General features: G+C 43.9%; 1 protein-coding gene across 21 annotated transcripts in view; it reads right to left on the bottom strand.

Moving 5' to 3' along the window:
• Window positions 1-16,923, bottom strand: part of KCNMA1 (potassium calcium-activated channel subfamily M alpha 1) — a 696,711-nt gene that overhangs the window by 599,417 nt on the left and 80,371 nt on the right. Inside the window, exon 3 of one of the 21 annotated variants that reach the window (XM_054689915.1) lies at window positions 8,885-8,899. The exons of the other annotated variants lie outside the window; for them this stretch is intronic. The gene's annotated coding sequence lies outside the window, so the exon portion shown is untranslated. Of the gene's footprint in view, window positions 1-8,884; window positions 8,900-16,923 lie in introns of those variants that run through there. 21 annotated transcript variants of the gene reach the window in all.

The raw sequence follows: 16,923 nt of genomic DNA, 5'->3' as shown, positions 1-16,923 counted from the left end.
AGAATCCAAATGTTAAGGAAGCCAAGGATGTGTAAAGGACGCGCTCTCAGAATAACAAAAAGGCTAGTCCCTTCTCCACCGGGAACCTTCAAATGTTTTGGCGTTTCTGACACTCTCAATGTTGCACAGGAACCAGAGACTGATTTTAGAAAATTCGACGTGGCGGGATGTGTGTGGTATGCTGAGTTCTGCATGATTTACAGCCCTAGAAAATTCTAGAGGAGAAAAGAGAAATGCCAGGCACATTGAGGCAGTTGTGAGTTGCCTTTATGCGTTATTTAGGGTGCACCTAGGAGGAGAGCAGGTCTAGATATCTACAAGCAACTCCCCACCCACATTTTCTGCAATTCATGTCAGACTGTAATGCACAACCAGAGGCCCCAACCACAAGGAAAGGCTCTGAGGAGTGCTCTGGGGGTTCTGAAGGAGGCCAGGGGAAGAACATACTTCCCAGAGACACGGGGGTCAAGGACAATCGTGATGGCCTGCACGAACAGGAGAGCCTGTCTCCCTCAGGCAGCACCCGGGACTGTGCCAGCATCACTGCCTGACCCCTTACCATCATGATCACAGTCCCCAGTGAGGCAAACAGCTTCAGGAAGATGGGGGTTAGGGGGGGTAACGTTTTCATTTAGACAAACTTGTCTAGAGTACAGTTACCATGACTTAATTTTATTATCACCTTGTACAGATTAGAATAAGATGAAATCAACATTTTTCCAGGCTTCATGATGTTTTAGCTGAAGCAACTTGACATGCATTTATAGACTTACTAGTTGTGCCCCAGACACTATTGCAAGTCCTGAAAATGAGGTTGTGAGAATGTGAAAATAGGACTCTCCATGGAATGGCACACCTGCCCAGCTTTGGTGACATCCTCAGGGATGGGGACTTACTCCCTTACGGATGCCTTGAGACTTCCTTACTATAGTTTTTCCTCAGAAAGTATAGGGCTAGAGACTCAGTGATTGATCAATAAATATACTGAATGAAAATGCTGAGCCCTATGAATAGTATCTAGAAGCCCTGCTGACATTCTCCTACCCTGGGTTCTGGTATTCTTCCACAAGCTCTGTAACATCAACCAGAACACCTCCAACCATTCACTGCACCCACAGAGTTGGAGCTTGAGTCCTGGGGTAGATCATTTGACACTGGGCAAGTCAACCCATTCTTGTAGCTCAGTTTCCTCATCTCTAAAATGAAGGGATTAGACCAGATCATCTCTCATTTCCCTCCTAAGTTCTAACATTCCATGGTAGCTGAGCATTCTAGGTAATGGGGAGCTGCCTTTTGCTATTTGTGGCTAAAAGGGACAGCTAGATTACCCCTTTTCTTTCCTAGCATGGACCCATTTTGTTCAGGTTATCACCCCTTCTCTAGACTGTCTCAAGCCTCAGTTAAGTTGAGCTCATTCCCTTGCCAGCTCTGGGCCCTGTGTGGTCTATGTCAAGCAAGGCATTCCTATCCCACTTACCACTGGCTGATTTAGGGGTGAGCAACTACAACTGGCCTAGTACTGGTCAATGACACAAATGGAGAACTTGCTGGGGGCTTCCAGGAAAAGGGTCCTCTCTTTATAAAGCCCTCACTAGAAGAAATGGTCCCCTTTCTGCCTCCGGACATTGCCACAGTCAGACATGACGCCTGGAACTTCTGCAGCCATTTGAAACCACAAGGGGAATGAGGCTTAGAATGATGATGTCACTCAGGATAGTAGAATAGAGAAAGAGAAGGAGTCAGGGCTTCAGCTACACCACTCAGTCCTTGAAGCAGCCACAGCTGAGGGCTGCCCCTTCTTGCCACCTCTGTTCTACTTGTAAGAGAAGCTTCCTTACTGCTCCAGTCAATCTGAGTCACTGTTTCTCATTATTTGCAGTCATAAATGTTCTAACTACTATAGGGGACCACCAATTTGCAGAGGATACAAGCATTTTTCATTCCAAAACATTTTTAACACTAAAACTATAGTATACAGAGCTGAAACTTCCTTGAATGTCTAGGGAAAGGCTTCAGGATCTATCTTGATGGTTTTCCTTCCAAGCAAATTCCCAACATCCACTCCATTTCTTCCTCAAAAGTCAACAGCACCTCAAAAGTCAACAGCACTTTGCTGTCACTTGATTTCTAGACGAGTGGCCCAAATATTCCAATAAGAACTATCATTGTCTTGTCCCTCTCTCTAGAAACAATGGGCACAGCCATGAACTCAATGACAAGAGCAAAAGAGTCAAAAATGACATCCTGAAAACAGAATTCCATGTTGTGTTGGTAGTTCTGAGCTTTCAGTATTATTTATTTTGTTTTATCTGTGAGTCCCAGATTTCTTAATCTGCTTATAAGCTGAAATAGATTTCAGCAAAATATTAGAAAAAGACATGGATTCCTAGGTTTCCTCCTCTTCTCTTTCTCCTTCTTACTCCTGCTCACCAAGGTAACAAAAGAAACAATAATTAAGTTGATGAGCATTAAGTGGTGTGATCATGTGCAATAAAATTACACCTCCGTCTTACATTGCCACTTCCTTTGCCAACCCTTTGGGGGCATTGTGTGCAAATATAGTAAACAGCACTGGAGGAAAATAATGCCAGCACATACTTCTGGGAGCACATCATGTCCCTTTAAGACAAGGCCCACTGTTCAGTTCCATTCTAGGCCAGAGGTCTGGTTTCAAGCTTAGAGATCCCCTTACTGCCTCATGCAGTATTAATACAACCCTGGCAATACTCCCAAATTTTCATTGTAAACCATAATCTGGGCCAGCTCCCACAGAACTAATTGGTTTGGGGCTCCCTCTTCATTACCCAAGAGGGCCTTCCCCTCTCCATGCCAGGTGACCCCAGCCCCTGGGGTTCCCATCTTCAGCCTCAGCCAGGGGACACACACAGCCTCTTCAAGAAGCAATAATAGGCCCAGTGTGGAATGGCATGAGTGGGTGCTGCTTACACAACAGCAGATGAAGGGGCCCCTCACAAGGGGGGAACTCATAGTCAGTACAGCCTGAGCCCAACTCAGGGTAACCTCTGCAGCAGATCTGGAGGCACCATGAAAACTGCCAGGCTGGGTGGTCCCATCGGTCTCCCTGATCTGCTGAAAGAGCACAATTTCCTTTCTTCCTTTCTGTGCGCGCATGCGCCTCTGTGTGTGCCTGTGTGTGTGTGTGTGTGTGTGTGTGTGTGTGTGTGTGTGTGTACACGTGCACGTGCGAGTGAACTGGAGAGGTTAGGTTAAAAAAAGGGTGGGGATACAACTGAAGGGGACCCAAGGCAGCCCTCAAAGCCAGAGGGGCCTGCTCAGGCTCCATGCCAAACACAGCCTCTCAGCACAAGTCAGAAGGTCTCCCAGACTCAGCCTGTGGCATCACCTGTGGACACTTCCATGGCTGAGGCTCCATGTGATTTGTGGGAGGAACACCAAGCTCTCAAGTCAGCCAGTCTCAGTTCAAATCCCGTGTCCACTACTGACAAGCTGGCGGCCTTGGGTATAATGTTGAACCACACTGTACCTCATCTGAAAACTGGGAGCAAGAATGGGGCCCGCTCCCTGGTTGGTCTCTCTTTCCGCTCACTAATTGCTATGGAAGATGCAAAACCACTGACGGCACAGGGTAATAATTCAGTAATTATTCTTGGAGCTTATACCTAACAGAGCACAGGAGAAGGACACAGCTCTGAGCAGAAGTTGAAGTTGAAATGTACCCTCAAGAATCTAGCAATTTCCTCAATCTCTTAAACACAGAATTGCCATTGTGATTCATTTCCAAAGAATTGAAAACAGGTACTCAAACAAAAACTCCACACAAATGTTCATAGCAACACTGCTCACAATACCCAGAGGGGCAAACACCCCAAATGTCCATCCTCAGATGGATGGGTCAAGAAGACATGGCCTATCCACACAATGATGTATTATTAGCCAAAGAATGATAGATACAACATGGGCGAATCTCAAAAATACCATGTTAAGTGAAAGAAGTAATATACAAAAAGCCACACGTACTCTATGATTTGATCCCGCTTACATGAGAGGGATCAAAAGAGGCCAATCCACACAAGCAAACAGTAGACCCACAGGTGTGGGGGCCCAGAGAAAGGAGGAAACAGGGAGTGGCTGCTTGCTAATGGGCTGAGGGTTCCCATTTGGGATGATGAAAAATTCTGGATCTAGATGGTGGTGATGGCTGCACCACATAGTGACTATATATTATTAAATGGTTAAAATGGTAAAATTTATGGTATATATATTTTACCACACCAAAGAACCCAGAAAACTACATCTCTCACACCATTCCCCAAGATGTCTTACCTGATTGGTTGGGTGGACAGAGGGATGAGGGTTGGGGCTCTGGGAGCTGTTAGTACATGCTGAGTTCCACTCCTGTGCTCCCGTCTGCCCCCCTTGCTCCCCACACCACCATGCCTGCAGTTTCTCACATATGTCATCTTGTTTATCTCTTCAAGTTCTCTGTTGTGCTGTTCTTTCCACCAGGGAGTGCTCCCCTCCACCCCAACACCCGCCACCTTTGCCTGTCTAACTCCCCCAGGCCCCAGGCCCCAGGCACCAGCGCAGGCACAGCCTCCCCTGTCAGCCTGTCCTGCAGCCATGTTTTCCCAGCTTGGGTTAGGGAGCCTATTCCTCTGGCTCCCACCTCAGCACATTGGGCAGACTCTTATCAAAGCACCCCGTTCAGTGCCTTCAGTGCCTTCAGGGCCTTCTCTAGTCCCATACTCGACTAGAAGTTTGTTCAAGCAAGAGTTATATCTAACTGTGTCCCTAGAATCTGACACAGAGTAATTATATAAAAGAATGAATGAATTAAATATATAGACTATGATCTAGAAATCACGAGAAAGGTAATAAGTAGTGTAAATAAGGGAGACTGGATTCCTACATCACCTAAACCCATTCCCAACACAACACAGGGAAGAGGACCATGAGACCCCCAAGCAGACAGCAGTGACCAGATGGGTTCAAGGTGCCAGAAAGAGCCTCACTTAGAAAGTCATGGACCAGGAAGCCCTGAGCTCAGTTGAGAGTGCCCAGCCTGGCCTCCAATGCCATCTCAAGCATACTGATCAGGGAGTCAGGTACTAGGTCTTTCCCACCTCTAAATTCACCCACAACTGCAGGGGTCAAACCATCCTACAGGTGAAACTCGGGCTCTGGGAGGTCAGCACCAGGCCCAGGTTACATGACTAGTAAGCAACAGTACAGGTTTAAGTAGCCAAAATTGGCAATTGTAAAATTCATCTCTTCTTCTCCCCACAGTCTAGCTAACTCCCCAGTCCTCTCACAAGCAGGGCAGGGCTGGAAAGACAGGCAATATAAAGAGTAGATCCTCATGGCACTGGATTTACCCCTCTGAGTCCAGGCAGCCCTTGTTCTAAGGACACCCTTCAAACAATGATGCTTTGGACCCATGGTAGGAAACAGGATGGAAGAAATAAATTCTCAGAGAAACACATGTAAAAACTTGTCCCAACCAGCCCACTCTTTGTGTTTTTTTGAGTAAGTCTACACTTTTGCGGGTCTTTTTTTTTTTTTTATTTTTGGAAAATAACCTTTTTTTTTAATCACCTTGGTCTCATATAAAATGAAGTAGATTGGGCCTCCCCGGTGGCGCAGCGGTTGAGCGCTGGGTTGCAAAGCTGCCGGCGACCTCTGCGGCGCATCGGTTCGATCCCCGGCTGCTCCCCGGCCACCGGAGGAGGGTCCCACATGGCGCGCAGACCTCTCCTGCCGCCCGCTGCTCCCCTCAGCAGTGTACTTCGGTCCTTCTGCCTGCTCTGCTCCCCGCTCTGGCTCTGGTGAATTCTCTCGCCCTCCCGCGCTTCTGACTGTACCCAGTGCATGTATAAACAAAACAAACAAATAAATAAATAAATAAAAACATGCCTCTATAAATTAAAAAAAAAAAAATGTGTTTAAAATGAAGTAGATTGTCTCCATGCTCTCCTCTAGAGCAGAACTCTAATTCTATAATAACTAGCACTTGCCCTCAAAATATCTGGAAAAGTGGTCACCTGGTCCATAATCATTTAGTGGCACTCACAGCCAGGAGCACCTATCAGGTCACATTAGGAGTAAAGGGAAGCCCTTGACATTCCTCTTAGAGTTTCTTCCACCAGTGTCCTACCCCTCCTCCTCAGCAGAAGCAGATAAGAAAGCGAAGAGACACCGATTCTGCTCCTACCAGGTATGTGATATGAGATTTTAGTACCACATAGCTCAGTATTGTCCTAAATTCCACCCTACTCACCCACCTTCCTAATTTTTGGTATATTTGAATACCCTGTGATAAAACTCACTGCACATTACTCTGTAAATCAATGTTAAATTATCTCACATTTTTTTAATTAGCATTGTCCCGAGCAATAATATCTGTGAAATCACGAGCTCTGATGTGTTAAGTTCTATTTTTTCATAAGCGCACTCAAATACACAACTATAATAAGGAACTCATCTGTGTCCCACCTAAATGCATCTAACACTTGTGGCACAAAACACAGCATTCACTCGCTTTGACTTTACCAGCAAACTTCTCAGGCCAATGCTGTTTTTCATCATTTTAGAGAAGGTAACCTGAGGCTCGGAGGGGCTTGTGTTTAAGGTGATTCAGCCAAAGCACCACTGCTGGCTTCTAACTCAGGCGTGCCTGACTCCAAATCCCACGATTCACTACTCCTGTAAAGCCTGTAGCTTGTCTACAGGCTATGGGGTGAATAAAAGTCAAGCGATTGTAAATAACGCTGATGACCTTTATCACCTATTCTATTTAATCCTATCCTAAGAATGTGACAGTAAGATTTTCCATGATAATCTGAAACAAGAGTAATTCACCTATGCATAAGCAAAGCTGACAGCCAGAGTACAGGAATGAACGGAAGGAGGGGGCTGAGAAGCTCAGTCCCATTGGCTCCATGGGTAGGTGGCTCTCACCCACACAGACAAGGTCACGTTTATTCCCCATTCGGGCAGCACTGAGTTCAGGCCACCCCAGTCCAAAGGCTGCACTACTGGCTCTGCCAGCCCTCCAGAAAATGCACAACAGGGACTCTGGCTGTGCGTGTGTGACTCAGCAGTCATCCATCAGTCCTCCTGGGAAAAACAGTGACGAGAGCACGTGGGGTCAGCAGTGTCACCGTGAATGTAGGAATGCCGGGACCTTCATACACAAAACCACCAAGGAGAAGGATTTCCATCCCCACCTGGAACATGTGAGGAGTGGGGGAGCTGGTGAGACAGCAAGGGAAAACTAGATCCAGGAACGAGGTGGCCACGGACTTGCCCAAGGGCACTCAGTTGTGTCTGGCGGGGGCTAGACAGAAGTGCCTCTGTCTCAGGCAAGAGCCTTGGTTCTGGAATCCTATGGCTTCCGGCAGTCAGCATGCACAGGCACAGTACTTCTCTCTGCCCACACTGCACAGAGGAAATTGTCAATTACAGAGCCATCCCCTAAACTCAAGAATCAATAAAGTTTAAGTGGAGGGCCTAGTTACTCCTATGGATTCAACAACAATAACAAAGAAAAATGAAGAGGAAACTACCCAGCTCGTTATCCTCTGAAGTGTTTTCCAGTAACAAGTCAATATGCATCAGAAATAATCTACTACAAAAAGCAGCAATTGGGGGTAATGCATTGAATTTGCACTCTGAGAGAGGAGGTCTGTCAACATTTCAGCATGATGAGAAACCCCCACGCGTCATGCGGTATGATCTGTCAACCGCAGGGAGACCCGCCCAAGCCAGCAAGCACTAACACATCACTTGACTCTAACACGAGATGCTTTCAAGCCTCCCACCACCACCACCACCTACATGTGCCAAGGGGGAGATTCTCGCCTACAAGGCAGTATGCTCTCGAAATCATCCGACCCCGATGAGGGACTGAGCAGCAAATTAAGAGAGATGGACTCCACACCTGCTTCCACTGGGTGAGAGAGAGGTAAGGTCAGAACAGGATTCCCAGATTTATTTTTTTAATCATTTCAGCCTCCCTCCAAATTTTGCTCACCAGGATCTTGCCAATGGCGGATCAAAGGGGAAAACTCAAAGGGGAAAACACAGCAGTAAAATATAGCATGTACTGAATATTTTCTTTTTTTATTGAGGTAATATTGGTTTACAACATCGTGTATGATTCAGAGGTACAGAATCACACCTCTTCAGATGTATGTTACCATAATGTACTGAGTATTTTTAAAGCAGGGGTAGATTTCCTTGGTTTGTTTCCATTGTGGTGGTGGTGGTGGTGGTGAAGATGATGGAGTAGTTAAATAATTTATAGCCAGGTTTTACAATCTCTTTGTTCATGTAATCTCTTGCTTATAGACAAAGCAAACAAGATATAAAGAAGTGAATAGCTTTTTGAATGTAACCCAGCAGCTCAACATAAGAGCCAAAACTTGAGTCCAAGTGGAAAAATCTAGTTGTTTTACCAAAACTTCCCCTTGGCCCTAGAAGATCTTGAGTTCTAAATTCCAGGACATCTTGATGATGTTGGAAGGTGTTCCCCATACTCTGTCATACCTTACTGGATATGATCTTGAGATCATGCTCTTCCTTGACTTTTCTACCACTCATAATTAATTTAACCCTACAACTCCTGTTGACAACTTTCTCCTTCACAGGAATAGAAGTTCTATAGTTATGCTCAGGATATAGTCAGTGCTTAAAGACTTTGAAAGAAAGGATATGTATGTGTGTTTCTGAGGGAAAACACTCATATATTCACTGAACATGAGTTGACCATCTGCCTCATGAGAGGCCCTTCTGACTTACCTTGGAAAATCACTCAGTGTTGCTATTGTGCCCATCAGGTCCAAATAAGGTCATATGCACATGTAGAAGATTCAACAAGGTAAGACACAACCTTGACCCCAAGAAGCAAAAAGCCTACCTGGAAGACAAACCAACTTAGGTAAGAGAGGTTGCAAGATGTGATGGAAAGGACGTGGGAAGCCAGAGCTCCCTGATCTCATTTCCTGTTCTTATTCAATGGTTTGGACAAACAATTTAACTGTTCCAGGAACTGGCTACTTCATTTCCAAAAAACAAGCCATTCAAAAGGTGGGAAAGCATCCCAGTATCAGGAACATCCAGGACTGGAAGAAGGGCTCCTGAAGATTATAGCCTCCTTGACAACCGGGGCCAATATTTCTTGCACATCCACCACCACACCTCTTTGCATCAGGATCTGCCTTTCTCTCCCTCTCCCTCCCTCTCCTATTACCATCTCTGAAAAAATTCACCCAGACTTATACAGGGGCCACTCCTCCAGCCATTGATCCTCAAAGATCCCTCTGAAAAGTACTAACTAGGTTTCCCCAAGTCCTGGAAAAGGAGGATGGGTTGCCCCCTGCTCAGGCTTTGGTTATGACAGAGAATCACCTGCTATCGACAACTCAGGGAAGAAATGGCAGAGGGATGAGCTGGAGGGAAGTTATAAGTATGGCTGCTCTTTCCCATCCCGTGTCCTCATCCTCTGACTCTATAAATCCAAATCTCTGAAAGGCATCCATTGTCCTTAGCTCTGTGCCCAAATATGCTACTCCCTTCTGAAGAAAAGAGAACGTTCCATCTTCCCCAGGGATGACCCACTATTCTGCCCAGCATTAGCCTCAGGGCCAGCAGTTCCTGCCAAGGGCACACATGAGCCAGGCACATAACCAAACCAGGCCTCGCCAATGGGGAGTGTGGCAGACACCTGGTCCCACCAGGCCCCCACCACCAGAAACTTAAAGGTAACATTAAAAAAAACTTATATCTCAAAGATGATTGTTGTTATCTTAGTTATAAAGCCAAATACTATACACAGCCTAAATATTCCACACTAGAGAAAAGTTTAAAAATGATGGCATAACCATTGCTAATAGAATGCAGACATAAAAAATGTTTTCATACTTATAACAGCACAGAATGTTTGTTATAGTAATGGGGGGGTGTGTAGGTAACTTACAAAATTCAATAAAGAATATAATCATAACTAAGGAAGCTTTTTGCAAAATCTGTACAAATTAAAGAGGCTTGAGGGAAATGCACTAAAATGTAACCAATAAATGTCTCTATGTAGACAGATTATAGACAAGGGCTCTTCTCTATGCAGGTTTATATATATTTACAACAGCAAAATATAAACATTACCTTTGAAACATCTAATTTCTCATGGAGGAACGTAATATACTCACAAAGATCATGGATCTTGGCATCAAAAAATCTGAGTACTGGATCCAGTCTGTCTGTTCTCAAAGGCATGTGTCTTTGAGAAGTTAAAACCATTTGTTTCTATTTCTCACCTACAACCTACACCTATAGCCTAAAAACTAGAACCTACCCTACAACCTACATCTACAATCTATAAACTACATCTACAAAATACACCAACACCTACATTTCACAAAACTTGTAACATATCTATAACTTATAGCTATATCCTCAAATAACCTAAACCTACATCTAGAACCTATAACCTTTACCTATAATCTACATATGCAACCTACACCTGAAACCTGCAACCTGCATCTACAATCTATAACCTACAAGCTATAACCAAACTACTACACCCACACCTAAAACCTACAAATACAGTTCAGATCCTATAAACTGCAGGGTTGCTGGAAGGGTGGTGGGAATCACCCACCTGCCAATATTTACATGAAGATATTATATGAAAGTGAGGCATGAAATTATTATGATTTCTTGAGATTTTGTGATTACACACACAGACACACACACATATCATTATCAATAACTTATCAATTCATGAGTGGATCTTGATTCCAGAAGGAAAAGCTAACATCCCAGAAAATTCTTATCAGGATTCAAAGGTCAAAACAGCCACCCTGTGACTCCGTTCATTTATCCAATACTTCCAGGGCCTACCAAGTTTGGCCCAAGCCATTTGGCACCCTCCTTTTCAAAAATTTGAAAAACTGGCCATTTTAAGAGAAAGAAGAAAGAAGATGAAAACACACACTGGCAGGTACGTTTTGTGTAAGTATTCAGGTTGGCAACCACTCATTGTCTGGAGATAATGGTTTGGAATTTTACCTCAGGTGGGGTTAGGTAGCTGGTGTCTTAGAGCAAAAGGAACACAGCACCCTCTCTTGTTAAAATCACAGTGCTCAGCCTTCCCCAGAATGCTTGCATCCTTGGTCTTTCTTCCCTGTGTTGCTCAGATAGCACTGAAGATATTGCCACTGAGACTCAGAGCCCTGAAGACATAGCCTCTCCTGTGTCCAGCAAACGCCACCACAAAAGTCAAGACCCCACTCCTCTCCATGCCAACTGTAGGAACAGAAGGGACCGAGGCCAAGGCTGGGGTGCTAACTCTACTTCTATCGCCCTCAGAAGCTAAGTTTCAATTTCAGCACCACTGGGAACTGGTGACCACAGGCACATACCTCACATCCCCAAGCTTCAGTCTCCTCATGTGCTAGATGCTAAGGCTAAGGGTGTTCCGTCTAAGAACTTGTCTGTTCTTTACCACAGCCCTATTACAAGGGCAGTAGGTACTATTATCACTCCCACTTTAGAGGTAAGGAAGTGGAGGCACAGAGAGATAAGTCGCTCAAGGTCCTACCACTACTTGGAAATAGGATAAGATTGAAAGCAGGCACGCTCTTACCATTACACACAAGCACATGCCCATTTGACAGGCTCATCATCTGGACTTCAAAAGCCAACTACCTAAAACAACAAAGTAAGTTTTCAAGAAACCGTAGCCATAGTACTAGCTTCCCTCCAACACAGCCAAGCTGCACCTTTCTCTCGGGGCCATCTTGACAATGCATAATTCACTGTAGCAATGACTGTGCAAAACAAAATTCAAAGTTAGCATTATAGAATGTTAAGTCTTAGGTGCAAATATTGTGTCTTATTCAATTTTGAGCAATCTGTACACGTAGAATAATGCCTGACACAGAGCAGTTAAAAAAGCTGATTGATCCTCTTTCTTTCCTCCAGAGGTCCCCCAATCTTATTATTTCACATCCATGTTTGTTTGTCATAGATAGCCCCAAACACTGGACATCACCAGTTCTAAAATCTCCAAGGGAACACACAAGAACCCACCATTGGAAGGAACCAACTCATCTAACACCACATAAGACCTTTGAATGCTCCAGAACCAAGCTTCTCTTCTCCATCACTTTTCCCATTCACTTTCAATTTCAGGGACAAGAAATTAGATGCATCTCAAGGCATGCTCACCAGATGCCAACTCAAAGGGTATCGTTTCCTGCCACAAGGGCCACGGACGCAGCAGAATCAGGCTCAGTCTGCCATGCCCAGCTTTGCTATAGGAGAAATCTCACCAGCTACCCCTTGGCCCGCCTTCCGCAAACCATGTTAAAAACCAGAAAAGGCCTGAGAAGAGCTTTCCCATAGTGTGAAATATGTAAGCTTGCTTAGAACATGCCTTTCACATGAAGATCCTCGCATGACTGCAAAAACAATCACACAAAATTCCCCTTCTCCTGAATTAGATCTTCAACACTTACTCGTGATACCTGAAATCTTTCAATCTCTCTTGGCCTCTCTCCCTTTCTTCTTCTTTCCAGTCTTCCTTTAAAAGAAGACATTTAATTAAAAAAAAAAAAGCAAAAGTCCTACCTAGCACTGAGAAATTGGGAACAATCTGTTATTAAGAATATAACAGCTCCTAAGGAGCCATTAAGAGTCTCAGTAGCAATGCTGGCCCCACTGTCACCCAAATCATTACAATGGGCCATTCAGACCATAAAATGCTGCCTGTTCCTCTGTGGGCGCGCTCATTCTTTATGGCTCTTCCTCATTCTAATTTTTTGGCGGGGCTCAATGGGAATGGAATGGGCTTCTGTTATGATGATGGATGAGCAGGCTGCTGGCAGGGTCTTTGGGGAGATACTTTACACACACACACTCACAAGATACACTCACATACTCTATATACACTCTCATATACTCACACACAATACTCACACTACCCTACACACAGGCAAGCCCCTCTACACACTCACACATGCCAGAAAAAGGCTACACGCTAGTCTAGTCATGCCTACTCAATTTGCTATACCCTCCACCTTCTATACACAAGCACTCATATTCTCACCCTAGCCACCAGCTCCCAGGAGCCTCCCCACTGAGATCGTGTGAGCCAGGACTCCCCATGAAGCCCTTTGGCCACTGAAGCAGTCCCAAAAGTCCTTTTCTCAAACTCCAAAGCCCTCATTAATATCAGAGTCCCCATCATGGATCCTTAACCATATCTGAGTTTAAACCCCAGCCTACTAACTGTGTGGGCTTGGCAAAGTCACTTAACCTCAATGAACCTCCGCTTCCTTATGGGTATCTTAGAGAATGCCAGCACCAAGTTCCGGGGCAAATATGAAGGCAGTTGTTCATAACCCAGCAAGATCATAAGTACCAAGTCTGTAATTTCCTGAATGTCCCCCACCCTGGTCCCTCCTCCATGGATGCCCGTTGAAAACCTGACCTAATATGCAGTTTATATGATCCTATTCCAGCTTCACAAAAAGCACCTAATCTGGTAGGTCCACACCTGTGAAGATACTGATTCAGTGGCAGACTGAATGGGTGGTGTTCAGCACAGGGCCTGACATGGCGTCCTACTTAATACATATTACCTCCAGAACCAGGTCACTCAGTAGCAACAGTAATATCCCTCATGTCACCAGTCATGGTCCTACATCTACCTATGGATTGAACAGATTAAAATATAGGCTGGTATGTTCAGGGAAAATCCTGGGGACTCTGAAACTTATACTATCCATACACCAGCTACCAACCCCCCCCCCCAACCTGCTATTTCCAGGGTCCATTGAAGGTGAGCATCCTAGGCACTAGGGAGCCATGGGTTGGATTTCTGGAAACACTTCCGTGTTCTGAGCGCAGAGTAAGCACTAGGTATGGGTACTAACTCCTTTCAGAGTATCTACACCACCTACCTCTGGTAGGCTGTGACCACTAAGGGAAAACAGCAAATCTCATTGCCAGCCCAGCCCTGCTTAGTAATCTACCCTTTGCATTGCAGGGGAAGCAGCAGGAATACAGCTGCAGTACCTGATGGTACATCTAAAAAAAGTCAGCTGAGGGGGCTCTCAGACTCCCACCTGTCCTCTCCCACCCACCACTCCAGGAAAGCTGCAAGGAGCTGCTGTTTCTTTTTTCTCCCACCCCAAGGAGATCAATATGTTGTGCAAAAACAACTCCACCCAGCAAAGCTCTACTTTACACCTACCTCCATCTGGACTGTCCCTTGTAGCATTCTGCTAATTCACCAATAATTCCTTCCAGAATCATCATGATTGATTTCACAGAGGAAGGTTGCCTCCTGCCTGGTTGTGGCCCAGCCAGACAAGGCTGAGCAGCCATAGCCATGCTCAGCTCATAGGAGCTCTGAGTAAGTGGCCAGAGGCAGAGGTATGCATTGGCTTGCAGAGGAACAAGGCAGGCAATGAGTCAAGGTCAGGATGATTGAAAAGGGAAGTTCAACCTGTTGTCCATGTAACAGTTACCAAATATTGAACACCTACCATGTGCTAAGAACTTTGCAAGATACATATCATTGAATACTCATCATAAACCTTACAAATGAGAAAGTTCAAATGAAAGATGTTGTCTTCAGCTCAGGAACAAAATGCACCAGGACACACTATTATCTTTCCTAACAGCCCCTCCTTTGGGAAAAATGACCACCATTCAGACTAGAATTTGCTCTACATAATTTTCTTGATGTTCAGTCTCTTGAAAATGTAGTCGTGGATAAAAAATAATGCTCAGAAGCTTTGTAGGTAAAATTATGATATTAATTGTAAGGTTGGCAGTAGTAGAGTAGCACTCGTAACTAGAATTATGAGGTATTTTAGTGACAATCAAGGACATAGTATGTTGGATATTTTAAATAAAGCATTTTATTAATTTTATTGCATCACTTGCAATGTTCCTAAAAATTTTGGTTTAATTATGTATATTAAAAATTTAAAAATAACACACTAAAAAAATAGAATATGATCCACATAGCTTGTGAACCAGCAAAAGAAAAAAGGAGGGGATGTGGAAATGTCCATCAACATAAGATGACAAAAGAAGAAGAGAAGCAAATAACTGCACTGGTAAACAGAAATCCAAAATAAAACAGTAGGCACTCAATGATTATATTAAACATAAGTGGGTTAAATTTGCCTATTAAGACAGAGATTACCGGAATGGATTAAGAAGTAAAATTCAGTTATGTGACAATTATAAGACATATATCTAAAACAAAACCTTATTAAAAAGCTGAGCCTAAAGAAATAGAAAAGAATATATCAGACAATCACTAAGCAAAAGAAAACTGATGTGACATATGATTAATGTCATTCAAAACTAATTTTAGTTCTCAAGGCAGTGCATGGTAGATTTGAAATCTCTATTATGCATAAGGAGACTGAGAAAGGTTAGGTTACTTGCCCAAGGTCACAGAGGCAGCAAGGGCAGAAAGAGGATACATGCTCAAGGATTTCCATTACCCCAAAGCATTATTTCAAACACACTGTTATTCTAAGTGACATTACTTCAGGAAATATTAAGTGGGTAGAAAATACATGTTCCATAACCAAGGCTTAGAGTATGAGTAATAAAAATGAAAATGGAAAAAGTGCCATGAGTCACTAAAGAAAGAAGAAAGAACAATGTACTGGTTCTCAATTCTGAAAACAGATTAGCTAGAACATCTAGGAGAGCTTTACGAAAGACCAGGGATTTGGACTCCACCCCCAGACCAATTAACACAGCAATCCTAGGACTGAACCCTAGGGTTTGGTATTCAAAAATCTTCCAAAATGATCCTAATACACAGGCTGAGTTGAGAAAACCATTCTGTACAAAAGCTCAAGAATAAGTGTGCTAAAAGATAGAGGGTACTTTCAGTCACTGTGGAAAGCCAAAATTAGATGATTCTCCAAACACATCCCCCCTACCTACAATTCCAAAAAAATAATTACAATTAGGGGAGAGAGGCCATCCCTTTCTCTGCACAGTTGGGGAAAGCCATGTCTGGGTATATTGGGGCAAACAACTCATAGAATCTTGTGCTAACACTCCTTCCCTGCTTCTTTAAGAGAAGAGAATGAACCATGGGATCTTAAGGGAGGAAACAATCTTATAGGAAACTTAAAATGAATCCTAGACTTGGTCGATTGTTAGCTGCCTTGGAAACGCTGTAAAAATGTATAGATTTCTGTGCCCCACCCCTAGTGAGATTCCATATATCTGATTCAAGCCTAGGAAAAAGTATTTTTTAAGATATTCAGAGTCTTTGGAAGCAAGATGACAGAATACAGCCAGATCACAATAACTGCACGTCCCAATACATAACTAAGCAAAACAAAAGAAAATAAGAAGGAGGGAGGAAAGCCAGAAACAATCAAACCATGAATACCAACAACATCTTCCTATCCCCATCCCCCAAAAGCATTATTGGTGAGGCCAAAATCTTTATCCTTTCACTAATAGCTAAGCATTTAGAAAAAAGCAATCCATGGGTCATCTGATTTTAATGGCATCCCCTCATGAAAGTACATCCTCCATGAGTGGAATGAAACTTGGAACAGGACATTTCACAAAAATCTCAGGTGAGCAGTATGTAATTCTACCCAAAGAAACCCATAGCTCTGAGTGTTAACTTTCTTCATACCCACAATCCCACAATGTTCTTCAGAGTCAGAAATCATCTCAAACTGTAGCTCAGATGCCATGGCAGTGGTTTTAGATAAGTTACAAAGAGAATCATTAAGCATTTTCCCAGAGTATCAGAGAAATTAGATGAATTAGACAAACCTACCAAGTTCAGCATGAGCAAGATAGCAAATGTGCCAGTATTTGTATACACAAGTAGGGGAAAAGTAGGATGAAGAGCCCTGTTTAGAAGAAAAGAGCAACAAA

Source organism: Talpa occidentalis, unplaced genomic scaffold (assembly GCF_014898055.3).
Source record: "Talpa occidentalis isolate TD23 unplaced genomic scaffold, MPIMG_talOcc4v2.1 talOcc4.8, whole genome shotgun sequence".
Taxonomy (NCBI): Eukaryota; Metazoa; Chordata; class Mammalia; order Eulipotyphla; family Talpidae; genus Talpa; species Talpa occidentalis.
The sequence above is the reverse complement of the archived record's forward strand: the minus strand, read 5'-3'. Positions and strand labels throughout refer to the sequence as shown.